Below are 23,034 nucleotides of genomic sequence, written 5' to 3'. Positions count from 1 at the left end.
AGACATCTGCAAATGCTATTTCCAAGCAAGGTGGTGTCGCATTTACATTCATTTTAAGTGCATGCGAGGTATACATGACACTTCGCAATGAATATTATATCTTATCACGAAACATAGAAATGAGATGCGATATCGCGATTTAAGAAGCATTAGAACACTATTTCTTCGATACGGAGACATCTGCAAACGCTATTTCTTAGCAAGGAAGTGTCGCATTTACAATCATTTGAAGTGTGTGCGAGGTATACATGACACTTCGCAATGAATATTATATCTTATCACGAAACATAGAAATGAGATGCGGAATCGCGAATTAGCAAGCTTTAGAGACCTATTGCTTCCATACGTAGACATATGCAAACGCTATTTCCTAGCAAGGAAGTGTCGCATTTCCATTCATTTGAAGTGTATGCAAGGTATACATGACACTTCGCAGTGAATATTATATATTGTCATGAAACATAGAAATGAGAAGCGATATGGCGATTTAAGAAGCATTAGATCCCTATTGCTTCGATACGTAGACATCTGCAAACGCTATTTCATAGCAAGGAAGTGTCGCATTTACATTCTTTTGAAGTGAATACGAGGTATACATGACACTTCGCAATGAATATTATATCTTATCATGAAACATAGAAATGAGATGCGATATGACGATTTAAGAAGCATTAGAACTCTATTGCATCGATGCGTGGATATCTGCAAACGCTACTTCCTATCAAGGAAGTGTCGCATCTACATTCATTTGAAGTGTATGCGAGGTATACATGACACTTCGCAGTGAATATTATTTATTATCATGAAACATAGGAATGAGATGCGATATGGCGATTTAAGAAGCATTAGATCCCTATTGCTTCGATACATAGACATCTGCAAACGCTACTTCCTAGCAACGAAGTGTCGCATGTACATTCAATTGAAGTGTATGCGAGGTATACATGACACTTCACAATGAGTATTATATATTATCATGAAACATAGAAATGTGATGCGTTATGACGATTTAAGAATAATTAGAAAACTATTGCCTCGGTACGTAGACATCTGCAAACGCTATATCCAAGCAAGGAAGTGTCGCATTTACATTCTTTTGAAGTGAATACGAGGTATTCATAACACTGCAAAATGAATATTATATCTTATCATGATACATAGAAATGAGATGCGATATCGCGATTAAAGAAGCTTTAGAACCCTATGGCCTCGATACGTAGATATCTGCAAACGCTATTTCCTAGCAAGGAAGTGTCGCAGTTACATTCCTTTGAGGTGAATACGAGGTATACGTAACACTGCACAATGAATATTATATCTTATCATGAAACACAGAAATGATATGCGATATGGCGAATTAAGAAGCATTAGAAGTCTATTGCATCGATACTAGATATGTGCAAACACTATTTCCTAGCAAGGAACTGTCGCATTCACATTCATTTGAAGTGTATGCGAGGTATACATGACACTTCGCAATGAATATTCGATCTTATCAGGAAACGTAGATATAAGATGCTATATGACGATTTAAGAAGCATTAGAACACTATTGCTTCGATACGTAGACATCTGCAAACGCTATTTCCTAGCAAGGAAGTGTCGCGTTTACATTCTTTTGAAGTGAATACGAGGTATTCATAACACTGCAAAATGAATATTATATCTTATCATGAAACATAGAAATGAGATGCGATATCGCGATTTAAGAAGCTTTAGAACCCTATTGCTTCGATACGAAGACATCTGCAAACGCTACTTCCTATCAAGGAAGTGTCGCATTTACGTTCTTTTGAAACAAATACGAGGTATACATAACACTGCACAGTGAATATTATATCTTATCATGAAACATAGAAATGAGATGCGATATGGCGATTGAAGAAGCATTAGAACACTATTGCTTCGATACGTAGACATCTGCAAACGCTACTTCCTAGCAACGAAGTGTCGCATTTACATTCTTTTGAAAGGAATACGAGGTATACAAGGAACTTCGCAATGAATATTCTATCTTATCAGGAAACGTAGAAATGAGAAGCGATTTGGTGATTTAAGAAGCATTTGATCCCAATTGCTTCGATACGTAGACATCTGCAAACGCTACTTCCTAGCAAGGAAGTGTCGCATTTACATTCTTTTGAAAGGAATACGAGGTATACAAGACACTTCGCATTGAATATTCTATCTTATCAGGAAACGTAGATATAAGATGCTATATGACTATTTAAGAAGCATTAGAACACTATTGCTTCGATACGTAAACATCTGCAAACGCCACTTAATAGCAAGGAAGTGTCGCGTTTACATTCTTTTGAAAGGAATACGAGGTATACATGACACTTCGCAATGAATATTATATCTTATCATGAAACATAGAAATGAAATGCGATATGACGATTTAAGAAGCATTAGAACTCTATTGCTTCTGTACGTAGACATCTGCAAACGCTAGTTCCTAGCAAGGAAGTGTCGCATTTACATTCTTTTCAAGTAGATACGAGCTATACATAACACAGCACAATGAATATTATATCTTATCATAAAACATAGAAATGAGATGCGATATCGCGTTTTGAGAAGCATTAGAACTCTATTGCTGCGATACGTAGACATCTGGAAACGCTACTTCCTAGCAAGGAAGTGTCGCATTTACATTCATTTGAAGTTTATGCGAGGTATACATAACACTTCGCAATGAATATTATATCTTATCATGAAACATAGAAATGAGAAGCGATATGGCGATTTAAGAAGCATTAGATCCCTATTGCTTCGATACGTAGACATCTGCAAACGCTATTTCCCAGCAAGGAAGTGTCGCATTTACATTTATTTGAAGTGTATGCGAGGTATACATAACACTTCGCAATGAATATTATATCTTATCATGAAACATAGAAATGAGGTGCGATATAGCGATTTAAGAGGCTTTAGGACAGTATTGCTTCGATACGAAGATATCTGCAAACGCTATTTCCCAGCAAGGAAGTGTCGCATTTACATTCTTTTGAGGTGAATACGAGGTATACATAGCACTGCACAATGAACATTATATCTTATCGTGAAACACAGAAATGAGATGCAATATGGCGATTTATGAAGCATTAGATGTCTATTGCTTCGATTCGTAGACATCTGCAAACGCTATTTCCAAGCAAGGAAATGTCGCATTTACATTCTTTTGAAGTGTATACGAGGTATACATAACACTGCACTCTGAATATTATACCTTATCATGAAACATAGAAATGAGATGCGATATCGCGATTTATGAAGCATTAGATGTCTATTGCTTCGATACGTAGACATCTGCAAACGCTACTTCCTAGCAAGGAAGTGTCGCATTTACATTCTTTTGAGAGGAATACGAGGTATACGTGACACTTCGCAATCAATATTATATCTTATCATGAAACATAGAAATGAGATGCGTTATGACGATTTAAGAAGCATTAGAACTCTATTGCTTCGATACGTAGACATCTGCAAACATCATTTCCCAGCAAGGAACTGTCGCATTCACATTCGTTCGAATTGTATGCGAGGTATACATGAAACTTCGTAATGAATATTATATCTTATCATGAAGCATAGAAAATAGATGCGATATGGCGATTTAAGAAGCATTAGAAATCCATTGGTTCGATACGTAGATATCTGCAAACACTATTTCCTAGCAAGGAACTGTCGCATTCACATTCATTTGAAGTGTATGCGAGGTATACATGACACTTCGCAATGAATATTACATCTTGTCACGAAACATAGAAATGAGATGCGATATCGCGATTTAAGAAGCATTAGAACACTATTGCTTCGATACGAAGACATGTGCAAACGCTATTTCCTAGCAAGGAAGTGTCGCATTTACATTCCTTTGAAGTGAATACGAGGTAACCATAACACACCACAATGAATATTATATATTATCAAGAAACATAGTAATGAGTAGTGATATCGCGTTTTGAGAAGCATTAGAAATCTAATGCCACGATACGTAGACATCTGCAAACGCTATTTCCTAGCAAGGAAGTGTCGCATTTACATCCATTTGAAGTATAGACGAGATATACATAACACTGCACAATGAATATTATATATTATCATGAAACATAGTAATGAGTAGTGATATCGCGTTTTGAGAAGCATTAGAAATCTAATGCCACGATACGTCGACATCTGCAAGCGATATTTCCTAGCAAGGAAGAATCGCATTTACATTCATTTTAAGTGTATGCGAGGTATACATGACACTTCGCAATGAATATTATATATTATCATGAAACATAGAAATGAGAAGCGATATCGCGTTTTGAGAAGCATTAGAACTCTAGTGCCACGAAAGGTAGACATCTGCAAACGCTATTTCCTAGCAAGGAAGTGTCGCAGTTACATTCTTTTGAGGTGAATACGAGGTATTCGTAACACTGCACAATGAATATGATATCTTATCATGAAACATAGAAATGTGATGCGATATGACGGTATAAGAAGCATTAGAACTCTATTGCTTCGATACGTAGACATCTGCAAACGCTATTTCCTTGCAAGGAACTGTCGCATTTACATTCATTTTAAGGGTATGCGAGGTATACATGACACTCCACAATGAATACTATATCTTATCATAAAACATAGAAATGAGATGTAATATGGCGATTTAAGATGCATTAGAACTCTATTGCTTCGATACGTAGACATCTGCAAGCGCTACCTCCTAACAAGGAAGTGTCGCATTTACATTCTTTTGAGGTGAATACGAGTTATACATAACACTGCACAATGAATATTATATCTTATCATGAAACATAGAATTGAGATGCGATATCGCGATTTAGGAAGCATAAGAACACTATTGCTTCGATACGTAGACATCTGCAAATGCTATTTCCAAGCAAGGTGGTGTCGCATTTACATTCATTTTAAGTGCATGCGAGGTATACATGACACTTCGCAATGAATATTATATCTTATCACGAAACATAGAAATGAGATGCGATATCGCGATTTAAGAAGCATTAGAACACTATTTCTTCGATACGGAGACATCTGCAAACGCTATTTCTTAGCAAGGAAGTGTCGCATTTACAATCATTTGAAGTGTGTGCGAGGTATACATGACACTTCGCAATGAATATTATATCTTATCACGAAACATAGAAATGAGATGCGGTATCGCGATTTAAGAAGCATTAGAACACTATTTCTTCGATACGGAGACATCTGCAAACGCTATTTCCCAGCAAGGAAGTGTCGCATTTACATTTATTTGAAGTGTATGCGAGGTATACATAACACTTCGCAATGAATATTATATCTTATCATGAAACATAGAAATGAGGTGCGATATAGCGATTTAAGAGGCTTTAGGACAGTATTGCTTCGATACGAAGATATCTGCAAACGCTATTTCCCAGCAAGGAAGTGTCGCATTTACATTCTTTTGAGGTGAATACGAGGTATACATAGCACTGCACAATGAACATTATATCTTATCGTGAAACACAGAAATGAGATGCAATATGGCGATTTATGAAGCATTAGATGTCTATTGCTTCGATTCGTAGACATCTGCAAACGCTATTTCCAAGCAAGGAATGTCGCATTTACATTCCTTTGAGGTGAATACGAGGTATACGTAACACTGCACAATGAATATTATATCTTATCATGAAACACAGAAATGATATGCGATATGGCGAATTAAGAAGCATTAGAAGTCTATTGCTTCGATACTAGATATGTGCAAACACTATTTCCTAGCAAGGAACTGTCGCATTCACATTCATTTGAAGTGTATGCGAGGTATACATGACACTTCGCAATGAATATTCGATCTTATCAGGAAACGTAGATATAAGATGCTATATGACGATTTAAGAAGCATTAGAACACTATTGCTTCGATACGTAGACATCTGCAAACGCTATTTCCTAGCAAGGAAGTGTCGCGTTTACATTCTTTTGAAGTGAATACGAGGTATTCATAACACTGCAAAATGAATATTATATCTTATCATGAAACATAGAAATGAGATGCGATATCGCGATTTAAGAAGCTTTAGAACCCTATTGCTTCGATACGAAGACATCTGCAAACGCTACTTCCTATCAAGGAAGTGTCGCATTTACGTTCTTTTGAAACAAATACGAGGTATACATAACACTGCACAGTGAATATTACATCTTATCATGAAATATAGAAATGAGATGCGATATGGCGATTGAAGAAGCATTAGAACACTATTGCTTCGATACGTAGACATCTGCAAACGCTACTTCCTAGCAACGAAGTGTCGCATTTACATTCTTTTGAAAGGAATACGAGGTATACAAGACACTTCGCAATGAATATTCTATCTTATCAGGAAACGTAGAAATGAGAAGCGATTTGGTGATTTAAGAAGCATTTGATCCCAATTGCTTCGATACGTAGACATCTGCAAACGCTACTTCCTAGCAAGGAAGTGTCGCATTTACATTCTTTTGAAAGGAATACGAGGTATACAAGACACTTCGCATTGAATATTCTATCTTATCAGGAAACGTAGATATAAGATGCTATATGACTATTTAAGAAGCATTAGAACACTATTGCTTCGATACGTAGACATCTGCAAACGCCACTTAATAGCAAGGAAGTGTCGCGTTTACATTCTTTTGAAAGGAATACGAGGTATACATGACACTTCGCAATGAATATTATATCTTATCATGAAACATAGAAATGAAATGCGATATGACGATTTAAGAAGCATTAGAACTCTATTGCTTCTGTACGTAGACATCTGCAAACGCTAGTTCCTAGCAAGGAAGTGTCGCATTTACATTCTTTTCAAGTAGATACGAGCTATACATAACACAGCACAATGAATATTATATCTTATCATAAAACATAGAAATGAGATGCGATATCGCGTTTTGAGAAGCATTAGAACTCTATTGCTGCGATACGTAGACATCTGGAAACGCTACTTCCTAGCAAGGAAGTGTCGCATTTACATTCATTTGAAGTTTATGCGAGGTATACATAACACTTCGCAATGAATATTATATCTTATCATGAAACATAGAAATGAGAAGCGATATGGCGATTTAAGAAGCATTAGATCCCTATTGCTTCGATACGTAGACATCTGCAAACGCTATTTCCCAGCAAGGAAGTGTCGCATTTACATTTATTTGAAGTGTATGCGAGGTATACATAACACTTCGCAATGAATATTATATCTTATCATGAAACATAGAAATGAGAAGCGATATGGCGGTTTAAGAAGCATTAGATCCCTATTGCTTCGATACGTAGACATCTGCAAACGCTATTTCCCAGCAAGGAAGTGTCGCATTTACATTTATTTGAAGTGTATGCGAGGTATACATAACACTTCGCAATGAATATTATATCTTATCATGAAACATAGAAATGAGGTGCGATATAGCGATTTAAGAGGCTTTAGGACAGTATTGCTTCGATACGAAGATATCTGCAAACGCTATTTCCCAGCAAGGAAGTGTCGCATTTACATTCTTTTGAGGTGAATACGAGGTATACATAGCACTGCACAATGAACATTATATCTTATCGTGAAACACAGAAATGAGATGCAATATGGCGATTTATGAAGCATTAGATGTCTATTGCTTCGATTCGTAGACATCTGCAAACGCTATTTCCAAGCAAGGAAATGTCGCATTTACATTCTTTTGAAGTGTATACGAGGTATACATAACACTGCACTCTGAATATTATACCTTATCATGAAACATAGAAATGAGATGCGATATCGCGATTTATGAAGCATTAGATGTCTATTGCTTCGATACGTAGACATCTGCAAACGCTACTTCCTAGCAAGGAAGTGTCGCATTTACATTCTTTTGAGAGGAATACTAGGTATACGTGACACTTCGCAATCAATATTATATCTTATCATGAAACATAGAAATGAGATGCGTTATGACGATTTAAGAAGCATTAGAACTCTACTGCTTCGATACGTAGACATCTGCAAACATCATTTCCCAGCAAGGAACTGTCGCATTCACATTCGTTCGAATTGTATGCGAGGTATACATGAAACTTCGTAATGAATATTATATCTTATCATGAAACATAGAAAATAGATGCGATATGGCGATTTAAGAAGCATTAGAAATCCATTGGTTCGATACGTAGATATCTGCAAACACTATTTCCTAGCAAGGAACTGTCGCATTCACATTCATTTGAAGTGTATGCGAGGTATACATGACACTTCGCAATGAATATTACATCTTGTCACGAAACATAGAAATGAGATGCGATATCGCGATTTAAGAAGCATTAGAACACTATTGCTTCGATACGAAGACATGTGCAAACGCTATTTCCTAGCAAGGAAGTGTCGCATTTACATTCCTTTGAAGTGAATACGAGGTAACCATAACACACCACAATGAATATTATATATTATCAAGAAACATAGTAATGAGTATTGATATCGCGTTTTGAGAAGCATTAGAAATCTAATGCCACGATACGTAGACATCTGCAAACGCTATTTCCTAGCAAGGAAGTGTCGCATTTACATCCATTTGAAGTATAGACGAGATATACATAACACTGCACAATGAATATTATATATTATCATGAAACATAGTAATGAGTAGTGATATCGCGTTTTGAGAAGCATTAGAAATCTAATGCCACGATACGTCGACATCTGCAAGCGATATTTCCTAGCAAGGAAGAATCGCATTTACATTCATTTGAAGTGTATGCGAGGTATACATGACACTTCGCAATGAATATTATATATTATCATGAAACATAGAAATGAGAAGCGATATCGCGTTTTGAGAAGCATTAGAACTCTAGTGCCACGAAAGGTAGACATCTGCAAACGCTATTTCCTAGCAAGGAAGTGTCGCAGTTACATTCTTTTGAGGTGAATACGAGGTATTCGTAACACTGCACAATGAATATGATACCTTATCATGAAACATAGAAATGTGATGCGATATGACGGTATAAGAAGCATTAGAACTCTATTGCTTCGATACGTAGACATCTGCAAACGCTATTTCCTTGCAAGGAACTGTCGCATTTACATTCATTTTAAGGGTATGCGAGGTATACATGACACTCCACAATGAATACTATATCTTATCATAAAACATAGAAATGAGATGTAATATGGCGATTTAAGATGCTTTAGAACTCTATTGCTTCGATACGTAGACATCTGCAAGCGCTACCTCCTAACAAGGAAGTGTCGCATTTACATTCTTTTGAGGTGAATACGAGTTATACATAACACTGCACAATGAATATTATATCTTATCATGAAACATAGAATTGAGATGCGATATCGCGATTTAGGAAGCATAAGAACACTATTGCTTCGATACGTAGACATCTGCAAATGCTATTTCCAAGCAAGGTGGTGTCGCATTTACATTCATTTTAAGTGCATGCGAGGTATACATGACACTTCGCAATGAATATTATATCTTATCACGAAACATAGAAATGAGATGCGATATCGCGATTTAAGAAGCATTAGAACACTATTTCTTCGATACGGAGACATCTGCAAACGCTATTTCTTAGCAAGGAAGTGTTGCATTTACAATCATTTGAAGTGTGTGCGAGGTATACATGACACTTCGCAATGAATATTATATCTTATCACGAAACATAGAAATGAGATGCGGTATCGCGAATTAGCAAGCTTTAGAGACCTATGGCTTCCATACGTAGACATATGCAAACGCTATTTCCTAGCAAGGAAGTGTCGCATTTCCATTCATTTGAAGTGTATGCAAGGTGTACATAACAATGCACAATGAATATTATATCTTGTCATGAAACATAGAAATGAGGTGCGATATGGCCATTTAAGAAGCATTAGAACTCTATTGCTTCGATACGTAGACATCTGCAAACGCTACATCCCAGCAAGGAAGTGTCGCATTTACATTCTCTTGAAGTGAGTACGAGGTATACATGACACTTTGCAATGTATATTATATCTTATCATAAAACATAGAAATGATATGCGATATCGCTATTTAAGAAGCATTAGAACACTATTGCTTCGATACGAAGACATCTACAAACGCTATTTCCTAACAAGGAAGTGTCGCATTTACATTCTTTTGAAGTGAATACGAGGCATACATGACACTTCGCAATGTATGTTATATCATATCATGAAACATAGAAATGTGTTGCGATCTCGCGTTTGAAGAAGCATTAGAGCTCCATTGCCATGATACATAGACACCTGCAAACGCTATTTCCTAGGAAGGAAGTGTCGCAATTACATACATTTGAAGTGTATGCGAGGTATAAGTGACATTTTGTAATGAATATTATATCTTGTCACGAAACATAGGAATGAGATGCGATATCGCTATTTAAGAAGCATTAGAATTCTATTGCTTCGATACGTGGACATCTGCAAACGCTACATCCCAGCAAGGAAGTGTCGCATTTACATTCTCTTGAAGTGAGTACGAGGTATACATGACACTTTGCAATGTATATTATATCATAACATGAAGCATAGAAATGTGATGCGGTATCGCGATTTATGAAGCATTAGAACACTATTGCTTCGACACGTAGACATCTGCAAACGATATTTCCTAGCAAGGAAGTGTCGCATTTACATTCATTTGAAGTGTATGTGATGTATACATGACACTTTGCAGTGGATATTATATATTATCATGAAACATAGAAATGAGAAGCGATGTGGCGATTTAAGAAGCATTAGATCCCTATTGCTTCGATACGTGGACATCTGAAAACGCTACTTCCTTGCAAGGAACTGTCGCATTTACATTCTTTTGAATGGAATACGAGGTATACATGACACTTCGCAATGAATATTATATATTATCATGAAACATAGTATCGAGTAACGATATCGCGTTTTGAGAAGCATGAGAACTCTAATGCTACATCTGCAAACGCTATTTCCTGGCAAGGAAGTGTCGCGTTTACATCCTTTTGAAGTGAATACGAGGTATACATAACACTCCACAATGAATAATATATCTTATCATGAAACATAGACATGAGATGCGATATGACGATTTATGAAGCATTGGATGTCTATTGCTTCGATACGTAGACATCTGCAAACGCTATTTCCTAGCAAGGAAGTGTCGCATGTACATTCAATTGAAGTGTGTGCGAGGTATACATGGCACTTCGCAATGAATATTATATCTTATCAGGAAACATAGAAATGAGATGCGATATGGCGATTTAAGAAGCATTAGAATTCTATTGCTTCGATACGTAGACATCTGCAAACGCTACCTCCTAGCAAGGAAGTGTCGCAATTACATTCTTTTGAGGTAAATACGAGCTATACATAACACTGCACAATGAATATTATATCTTATCATGAAACATATATATGAGATGCGATATCCCGAATTAGCAAGCTTTAGAAATTTATTTCTTCGATACGTAGACATCTGCAAACGCTATTTCCTAGGAAGGAATTGTCGCATGTACATTCAATTGAAGTGTATACGAGGTATACATCGCACTTCGTAATGAATATTATATCTTATCATGAAACATAGAAATGAGATGCGATATGGCGAATTAAGAGGCATTAGAATTCTATTGCTTCGATACGTAGACATCTGCAGACGCTACTTCCTAGCAAGGAAGTGGCGCATTTACATTCTTTTGAAAGGAATACGAGGTATACATGACACTTCGCAATGAATATTATATCTTATCATGAAACATAGAAATGAGATGCGATATGACGATTTAAGAATCATTAGAACTCTATTGCTTCGATACGCAGACATCTGCAAACGCTATTTCCTTGCAAGGAAGTGTCGCATTTACATTCATTTGAAGTGTAGACGAGATATACATAACACTGCACAATGAATATTATATCTTATCATGAAACATAGAAATGGGATGCGATATGGCGATTTAAGAAGCATTAGAAAACTATTGCTTCGATACGTAGACATCTGCAAACGCTTTTTCCAAGCAAGGAAGTGTCGCATTTACATTCTTTTGAAGTGAATACGAGGAATACATAACATCGCACAATGAATATTATATCTTATCATGAAACATAGAAATGAGATGCGATATCGCGATTTAACAAGCGTTAGAACTCTATTGCTATGATACGTAGACATCTGCAAACGCTACTTCCTAGGAAGCAAGTGTCGCAATTACATACATTTGAAGTGTATGCGAGGTATAAGTGACATTTCGCAATGAATATTATATCTTGTCACGAAACATAGGAATGAGATGCGATATCGCTATTTAAGAAGCATTAGAATTCTGTTGCTTCGATACGTGGACATCTGCAAACGCTACATCCCAGCAAGGAAGTGTCGCATTTACATTCTTTTGAAGTGAGTACGAGGTATACATGACACTTCGCAATGAATATTATATCATAACATGAGGCATAGAAATGAGATGCGGTATCGCGATTTATGAAGCATCAGAACACTATTGCTTCGATACGTAGACATCTGCAAACGATATTTGTTAGCAAGGAAGTGTCGCATTTACATTCATTTGAAGTGTATGTGATGTATACATGACACTTCGCAGTGAATATTATATATTATCACGAAACATAGAAATGAGAAGCGATATGGCGATTTAAGAAGCATTAGATCCCTATTGCTTCGATACGTAGACATCTGCAAACGCTACTTCCTAGCAAGGAAGTGTCGCATTTACATACTTTTGAAAGGAATACGAGGTATACATGATACTTCGCAATGAATATTGTGTCTTATCATGAAACGTAGATATGAGATGCGATATCGCGATTTAAGGAGCACCAGAACACTATTGCTTCGATACGTAGACACCTGCAAACGCTATTTCCTAGCAAGGAAGTGTCGCAACTACATTTATTTGAAGTGTATGCGAGGTACATGTCACATTTCGCAATGAATATTATATCTTGTCACGAAACATAGGAATGAGATGCGATGTCGCGATTTAAGAAGCATTATAACTCCAATGCTACGATACGTAGACATCTGCAACCGCTACATCCTAGCAAGAAAGTGTCGCATTTACATTCTTTTGAAACGAATACAAGGTATACATGACACTTCGCAATGACTATTATATCTTATCATGAAACATAGAAATGGGATGCGATATGACGATTTAAGAAGCATTAGAATTCTGTTGCTTCGATATGTAGACATCTGCAAACGCTATTTCCTAGCTAGGAAGTGTCGCTTTTACATTCCTTTGAAGTGAATACTAGGTATACATAACACTCAACAATGAATATTATATCTTATCATGAAGCAAAGAAATGAGGAACGATTTCGCGCTTTAGGAGGCATTAGAATTCTATTGCTACGATTCGTGGACATCTGCAAACGCTACGTCCTTGCGAGAAAGTGTCGCAATTACATTCTTTAGAAGTGAATACGAGGTATACATGACACCTCGCATTGAATATTATATGTATTCATGAAACATAGAAATAAGAAGCGATATCGCTTCTTAAGAAGCATTAGAAACCTATTGCCACAATACGCAGACATCTGCAGACGCTATTTCCTAACAAGGAAGTGTCGCATTTACATTCTTTTGAAGTGAATACGAGGCATACATGACTCTTCGCAATGGATGTTATATCATATCATGAAACATAGAAATGAGTTGCGATCTCGCGTTTGAAGAAGCGTTAGAGCTCTATTGCCATGATACATAGACACCTGCAAACGCTATTTCCTAGGAAGGAAGTGTCGCAATTACATTCATTTGAAGTGTATGGGAGGTATAAGTGACATTTCGCAATGAATATTATATCTTGTCACGAAACATAGGAATGAGATGCGAATCGCGATTTAAGAAGCATTAGAACACTATTGCTTCGATACGAAGAAATCTGCAAACGCTATTTCCTAGCAAGGTAGTGTCGCATTTACATTCCTTTGAAGTGAATACGAGGTAACCATAACACACCACAATGAATATTATATATTATCAAGAAACATAGTAATGAGTAGTGATATCGCGTTTTGAGAAGCATTAGAAATCTAATGCCACGATACGTAGACATCTGCAAACGCTATTTCCTAGCAAGGAAGTGTCGCATTTACATCCATTTGAAGTATAGACGAGATATACATAACACTGCACAATGAATATTATATATTATCATGAAACATAGTAATGAGTAGTGATATCGCGCTTTGAGAAGCATTAGAAATCTAATGCCACGATACGTCGACATCTGCAAGCGATATTTCCTAGCAAGGAAGTATCGCATTTACATTCATTTTAAGTGTATGCGAGGTATACATGACACTTCGCAATGAATATTATATATTATCATGAAACATAGAAATGAGAAGCGATATCGCGTTTTGAGAAGCATTAGAACTCTAGTGCCACGAAAGGTAGACATCTGCAAACGCTATTTCCTAGCAAGGAAGTGTCGCATTTACATTCATTTGAAGTATAGGCGAGATATACACAACACTGCACAATGATTATTATACCTTATCATGAAACATAGAAATGAGATGCGATATCACGATTTAGAAAGCATTAGAACTCTATTGCTTCGTTACGTAGACATCTGCAAACGATATTTCCTAGCAAGGAAGTGTCGCAATTACATTCTTTTGAGGTGAATACGAGGTATTCGTAACACTGCATAATGAATATGATATCTTATCATGAAACATAGAAATGTGATGCGATATGACGGTATAAGAAGCATTAGAACTCTATTGCTTCGATATGTAGACATCTGCAAACGCTATTTCCTAGCTAGGAAGTGTCGCATTTACATTCCTTTGAAGTGAATACTAGGTATACATAACACTCAACAATGAATATTATATCTTATCATGAAGCAAAGAAATGAGGAACGATTTCGCGCTTTAGGAGGCATTAGAATTCTATTGCTACGATTAGTGGACATCTGCAAACGCTACTTCCTTGCGAGAAAGTGTCGCAATTACATTCTTTAGAAGTGAATACGAGGTATACATGACACCTCGCATTGAATATTATATGTATTCATGAAACATAGAAATAAGAAGCGATATCGCTTCTTAAGAAGCATTAGAAACCTATTGCCACAATACGCAGACATCTGCAGACGCTATTTCCTAACAAGGAAGTGTCGCATTTACATTCTTTTGAAGTGAATACGAGGCATACATGACTCTTCGCAATGGATGTTATATCATATCATGAAACATAGAAATGAGTTGCGATCTCGCGTTTGAAGAAGCGTTAGAGCTCTATTGCCATGATACATAGACACCTGCAAACGCTATTTCCTAGGAAGGAAGTGTCGCAATTACATTCATTTGAAGTGTATGGGAGGTATAAGTGACATTTCGCAATGAATATTATATCTTGTCACGAAACATAGGAATGAGATGCGATATCGCGATTTAAGAAGCATTAGAACACTATTGCTTCGATACGTCGACATCTGCAAGCGATATTTCCTAGCAAGGAAGAATCGCATTTACATTCATTTTAAGTGTATGCGAGGTATACATGACACTTCGCAATGAATATTATATATTATCATGAAACATAGAAATGAGAAGCGATATCGCGTTTTGAGAAGCATTAGAACTCTAGTGCCACGAAAGGTAGACATCTGCAAACGCTATTTCCTAGCAAGGAAGTGTCGCATTTACATTCATTTGAAGTATAGACGAGATATACACAACACTGCACAATGAATATTATACCTTATCATGAAACATAGAAATGAGATGCGATATCACGATTTAGAAAGCATTAGAACTCTATTGCTTCGTTACGTAGACATCTGCAAACGATATTTCCTAGCAAGGAAGTGTCGCAATTACATTCTTTTGAGGCGAATACGAGGTATTCGTAACACTGCATAATGAATATGATATCTTATCATGAAACATAGAAATGTGATGCGATATGACGGTATAAGAAGCATTAGAACTCTATTGCTTCGATACGTAGACATCTGCAAACGCTATTTCCTTGCAAGGAACTGTCGCATTTACATTCATTTTAAGTGTATGCGAGGTATACATGACACTCCACAATGAATACTATATCTTATCATAAAACATAGAAATGAGATGTAATATGGCGATTTAAGATGCATTAGAACTCTATTGCTTCGATACGTAGACATCTGCAAGCGCTACCTCCTAACAAGGAAGTGTCGCATTTACATTCTTTTGAGGTGAATACGAGTTATACATAACACTGCACAATGAATATTATATCTTATCATGAAACATAGAATTGAGATGCGATATCGCGATTTAGGAAGCATAAGAACACTATTGCTTCGATACGTAGACATCTGCAAATGCTATTTCCAAGCAAGGTGGTGTCGCATTTACATTCATTTTAAGTGCATGCGAGGTATACATGACACTTCGCAATGAATATTATATCTTATCACGAAACATAGAAATGAGATGCGATATCGCGATTTAAGAAGCATTAGAACACTATTTCTTCGATACGGAGACATCTGCAAACGCTATTTCTTAGCAAGGAAGTGTCGCATTTACAATCATTTGAAGTGCATGCGAGGCATACAAGATAGTTCGCAATGAATATTATATCTTATCATGAAACATAAAAAATTAGACTCGATATGACGATTTAAGAAGCATTAGAATTCTATTGCTTCGATACGTAGACATCTGCAAACGCTATTTCCTACGAAGGAAGTGTCGCATTTACATTCATTTTAAGTGTATGCGAGGTATACATGACATTTCGCAATGAATATTATATATTATCCTGAAACATAGAAATGAGATGCGGTATCGCGAATTAGCAAGCTTTAGAGACCTATTGCTTCCATACGTAGACATATGCAAACGCTATTTCCTAGCAAGGAATTGTAGCATTTACATTCTTTTGGAGTGAATACGAGGTATACATAACACTGCACATTGAATATTATATCTTATCATGAAACTTAGGAATGAGATGCGATATCGCGTTTTGAGAAGCATTAGAACTCTATTGCTTCGATACGTAGACATCTGCCAACGCTATTTCCTAGCAAGGAAGTGTCGCATTTCCATTCATTTGAAGTGTATGCAAGGTGTACATAACAATGCAAAATGAATATTATATCTTGTCATGAAACATAGAAATGAGGTGCGATATGGCCATCTAAGAAGCATTAGAACTCTATTGCTTCGATACGTAGACATCTGCAAACGCTATTTCCTAGCAAGGAAGTGTCGCATTTACATTCACTTGAAGTATATACGAGATATACATAACACTGCACAATGAATATTATATCTTATCATAAAACATAGAAATGATATGCGATATCGCTATTTAAGAAGCATTAGAACACTATTGCTTCGATACGAAGACATCTACAAACGCTATTTCCTAACAAGGAAGTGTCGCATTTACATTCTTTTGAAGTGAATACGAGGCATACATGACACTTCGCAATGTATGTTATATCATATCATGAAACATAGAAATGAGTTGCGATCTCGCGTTTGAAGAAGCGTTAGAGCTCTATTGCCATGATACATAGACACCTGCAAACGCTATTTCCTAGGAAGGAAATGTCGCAATTACATACATTTGAAGTGTATGCGAGGTACAAGTGACATTTTGTAATGAATATTATATCTTGTCACGAAACATAGGAATGAGATGCGATATCGCTATTTAAGAAGCATTAGAATTCTATTGCTTCGATACGTGGACATCTGCAAACGCTACATCCCAGCAAGGAAGTGTCGCATTTACATTCTCTTGAAGTGAGTACGAGGTATACATGACACTTCGCAATGTATATTATATCATAACATGAAGCATAGAAATGTGATGCGGTATCGCGATTTATGAAGCATTAGAACACTATTGCTTCGACACGTAGACATCTGCAAACGATATTTCCTAGCAAGGAAGTGTCGCATTTACATTCATTTGAAGTGCATATGATGTATACATGACACTTCGCAGTGGATATTATATATTATCATGAAACATAGGAATGAGAAGCGATGTGGCGATTTAAGAAGCATTAGATCCCTATTGCTTCGATACGTGGACATCTGAAAACGCTACTTCCTTGCAAGGAACTGTCGCATTTACATTCTTTTGAATGGAATACGAGGTATACATGACACTTCGCAATGAATATTATATATTATCATGAAACATAGTAACGAGTAACGATATCGCGTTTTGAGAAGCATTAGAACTCTAATGCTACATCTGCAAACGCTATTTCCTGGCAAGGAAGTGTCGCGTTTACATCCTTTTGAAGTGAATACGAGGTATACATAACACTCCACAATGAATAATATATCTTATCATGAAACATAGAGATGAGATGCAATAAGGCGATTTAAGAAGCATTAGAACTCCATTGCTTCGATACGTAGACATCTGCAAACGCTATTTCCTAGCAAGGAAGTGTCGCATTTACATTCTTTTGAGGTGAATACGAGGTATACATAACACTGCACAATGAATATTATATCTTATCATGAAACATAGACATGAGATGCGATATGACGGTTTATGAAGCATTGGATGTCTATTGCTTCGATACGTAGACATCTGCAAACGCTATTTCCTAGCAAGGAAGTGTCGCATGTACATTCAATTGAAGTGTGTGCGAGGTATACATGGCACTTCGCAATGAATATTATATCTTATCAGGAAACATAGAAATGAGATGCGATATGGCGATTTAAGAAGCATTAGAATTCTATTGCTTCGATACGTAGACATCTGCAAACGCTACCTCCTAGCAAGGAAGTGTCGCAATTACATTCTATTGAGGTAAATACGAGGTATACATAACACTGCACAATGAATATTATATCTTATCATGAAACATATATATGAGATGCGATATCCCGAATTAGCAAGCTTTAGAAATTTATTGCTTCGATACGTAGACATCTGCAAACGCTATTTCCTAGGAAGGAATTGTCGCATGTACATTCAATTGAAGTGTATACGAGGTATACATCGCACTTCGTAATGAATATTATATCTTATCATGAAACATAGAAATGAGATGCGATATGGCGAATTAAGAGGCATTAGAATTCTATTGCTTCGATACGTAGACATCTGCAGACGCTACTTCCTAGCAAGGAAGTGGCGCATTTACATTCTTTTGAAAGGAATACGAGGTATACATGACACTTCGCAATGAATATTATATCTTATCATGAAACATAGAAATGAGATGCGATATGACGATTTAAGAATCATTAGAACTCTATTGCTTCGATACGCAGACATCTGCAAACGCTATTTCCTTGCAAGGAAGTGTCGCATTTACATTCATTTGAAGTGTAGACGAGATATACATAACACTGCACAATGAATATTATATCTTATCATGAAACATAGAAATGGGATGCGATATGGCGATTTAAGAAGCATTAGAAAACTATTGCTTCGATACGTAGACATCTGCAAACGCTTTTTCCAAGCAAGGAAGTGTCGCATTTACATTCTTTTGAAGTGAATACGAGGAATACATAACATCGCACAATGAATATTATATCTTATCATGAAACATAGAAATGAGATGCGATATCGCGATTTAACAAGCGTTAGAACTCTATTGCTATGATACGTAGACATCTGCAAACGCTACTTCCTAGGAAGCAAGTGTCGCAATTACATACATTTGAAGTGTATGCGAGGTATAAGTGACATTTCGCAATGAATATTATATCTTGTCACGAAACATAGGAATGAGATGCGATATCGCTATTTAAGAAGCATTAGAATTCTGTTGCTTCGATACGTGGACATCTGCAAACGCTACATCCCAGCAAGGAAGTGTCGCATTTACATTCTTTTGAAGTGAGTACGAGGTATACATGACACTTCGCAATGAATATTATATCATAACAAGAGGCATAGAAATGAGATGCGGTATCGCGATTTATGAAGCATTAGAACACTATTGCTTCGATACGTAGACATCTGCAAACGATATTTGTTAGCAAGGAAGTGTCGCATTTACATTCATTTGAAGTGTATGTGATGTATACATGACACTTCGCAGTGAATATTATATATTATCACGAAACATAGAAATGAGAAGCGATATGGCGATTTAAGAAGCATTAGATCCCTATTGCTTCAATACGTAGACATCTGCAAACGCCACTTGCTAGCAAGGAAGTGTCGCATTTACATACTTTTGAAAGGAATACGAGGTATACATGATACTTCGCAATGAATATTGTGTCTTATCATGAAACGTAGATATGAGATGCGATATCGCGATTTAAGGAGCACCAGAACACTATTGCTTCGATACGTAGACACCTGCAAACGCTATTTCCTAGCAAGGAAGTGTCGCAACTACATTTATTTGAAGTGTATGCGAGGTGTATGTCACATTTCGCAATGAATATTATATCTTGTCACGAAACATAGGAATGAGATGCGATGTCGCGATTTAAGAAGCATTATAACTCTAATGCTACGATACGTAGACATCTGCAACCGCTACATCCTAGCAAGAAAGTGTCGCGTTTACATTCTTTTGAAACGAATACAAGGTATACATGACACTTCGCAATGACTATTATATCTTATCATGAAACATAGAAATGAGATGCGATATGACGATTTAAGAAGCATTAGAATTCTGTTGCTTCGATATGTAGACATCTGCAAACGCTATTTCCTAGCTAGGAAGTGTCGCATTTACATTCCTTTGAAGTGAATACTAGGTATACATAACACTCAACAATGAATATTATATCTTATCATGAAGCAAAGAAATGAGGAACGATTTCGCGCTTTAGGAGGCATTAGAATTCTATTGCTACGATTCGTGGACATCTGCAAACGCTACTTCCTTGCGAGAAAGTGTCGCAATTACATTCTTTAGAAGTGAATACGAGGTATACATGACACCTCGCATTGAATATTATATGTATTCATGAAACATAGAAATAAGAAGCGATATCGCTTCTTAAGAAGCATTAGAAACCTATTGCCACAATACGCAGACATCTGCAGACGCTATTTCCTAACAAGGAAGTGTCGCATTTACATTCTTTTGAAGTGAATACGAGGCATACATGACTCTTCGCAATGGATGTTATATCATATCATGAAACATAGAAATGAGTTGCGATCTCGCGTTTGAAGAAGCGTTAGAGCTCTATTGCCATGATACATAGACACCTGCAAACGCTATTTCCTAGGAAGGAAGTGTCGCAATTACATTCATTTGAAGTGTATGGGAGGTATAAGTGACATTTCGCAATGAATATTATATCTTGTCACGAAACATAGGAATGAGATGCGATATCGCGTTTTAGGAAGCATTAGAAATCTATTGCTACGATACGTAGACACCTGCAAACGCTATTTCCTAGCAAGGAGGTGTCGCATTTACATTCATTTGAAGTGTATGCGAGGTATACATGACACTTCGCTGTGAATATTATATATTATCATGAAACATAGAAATGTGAAGCGATATGGCGATTTAAGAAGCATTAGATCCCTATTGCTTCGACACGCAGACATCTGCAAACGCTACTTCCTAGCAAGGAAGTGTCGCATTTACATTCTTTTGAAAGGAATGCGAGGTATACATGACACTTCGCAATGAATATTATGTCTTATCATGAAACATATATATGAGATGCGATATGACGATTTATGAAGCATTAGAACACTATTGCTTCGATACGAAGACATCTGCAAACGCTATTTCCTAGCAAGCAAGTGACGCATTTACATTATTTTGAAGTGAGTACGAGGTAAGCATGACACTTCGCAATGAATATTATATCTTATCACGAATCATAGAAATGAGATGCGAAATTGCGTTTTAAGGAGCTTTAGAACTCTATTGCTACGATACATAGACATCTGCAGACGCTATTTCCTAGGAAGGAAATGTCGCATTTACATTCATTTGATGTGAAGGCGAGGTATAGATAATACTCAGCAATGATTATTATATCTTATCACGGAACATAGAAATGAGATGCGATATCGCGTTTTAAGGGGCATTAGGTCTCTGTAGCTTCGATACAGAGATATCTGGGAACGTAATTTCATAGAAAGGAAATATCGCATTTTGTGACGTCAGGCGTACCGCCTGCCACCCATCAACCTCCTCGCACCCCCCAGCATCAACCCCTGGACGCATGCAACCAGTCAAACTCGCCTGCAGATCCAGCAACTGGAAGTGTTCGCGCTCGCATACCTGCACGCGCTTACTCCTACCGAGTTCCGCTGCCTCACTCGCACCGCCGAGTATACCTGTCTCGCTCGTAACGGGCAGTGTCTCATTCGCACCACCGAGTATACCTGTCTCGCCCGCACCAAGCACGGGCAGCCCCATCTCACTCGCACCGAGGATTCCGTCCTGCAGGAAGACGTAGCCGCAGCCCATCACCTGAATGGTGACTTTTCCAGTTCCGGGAACAGAATCTGCTAGAACCTATATATTACTTCTAAGCTAGCACATACATACCATATCATGACGCATATATAAGAAACCCTAGATCTAAGTTACACACGACACGAATGTAAGACACAAACAACACACACATAATTCTAAGTCCATATTGTATTTGCTCATAAGTGAAACGCGTAAGATGCGTCCGGCCAGCGGCATGCGCCGCTAGCCCCACCACGAGCCGCGAGTCCCCACTCGCTGGACCGCGCGCTCACCGCCACGAGACTCGAGTTCCCCACTCGCGGTACCGCGATCTCCCTACCACGAGCGTCCGCGACCGTAGCGCCTCGCAAACCGAGGAGGACCGAGACGCTTCTCCAGAGCACACACTCTGACTTGAGATCTCCTACCGAGGAGTCGAAACCTCTAGTTCTAGATCGTTAGCCACCTCAATGTGGGGTCCAGACATCGTGTTTCTATTTCCATTTTAACTTAGTCTTAGTCTTAGAATAATTCCAGTTCATGTATATTTTACACCTAGAATATATTTTATTTTTACTTTTACTATATCCAAGTACAATTTCTTTTACCAAG

The sequence above is a fragment of the Xylocopa sonorina genome, unplaced genomic scaffold, assembly GCF_050948175.1.
Source record: "Xylocopa sonorina isolate GNS202 unplaced genomic scaffold, iyXylSono1_principal scaffold0099, whole genome shotgun sequence".
Classification (NCBI taxonomy): domain Eukaryota; kingdom Metazoa; phylum Arthropoda; class Insecta; order Hymenoptera; family Apidae; genus Xylocopa; species Xylocopa sonorina.
This window is presented reverse-complemented; position numbering follows the sequence as displayed.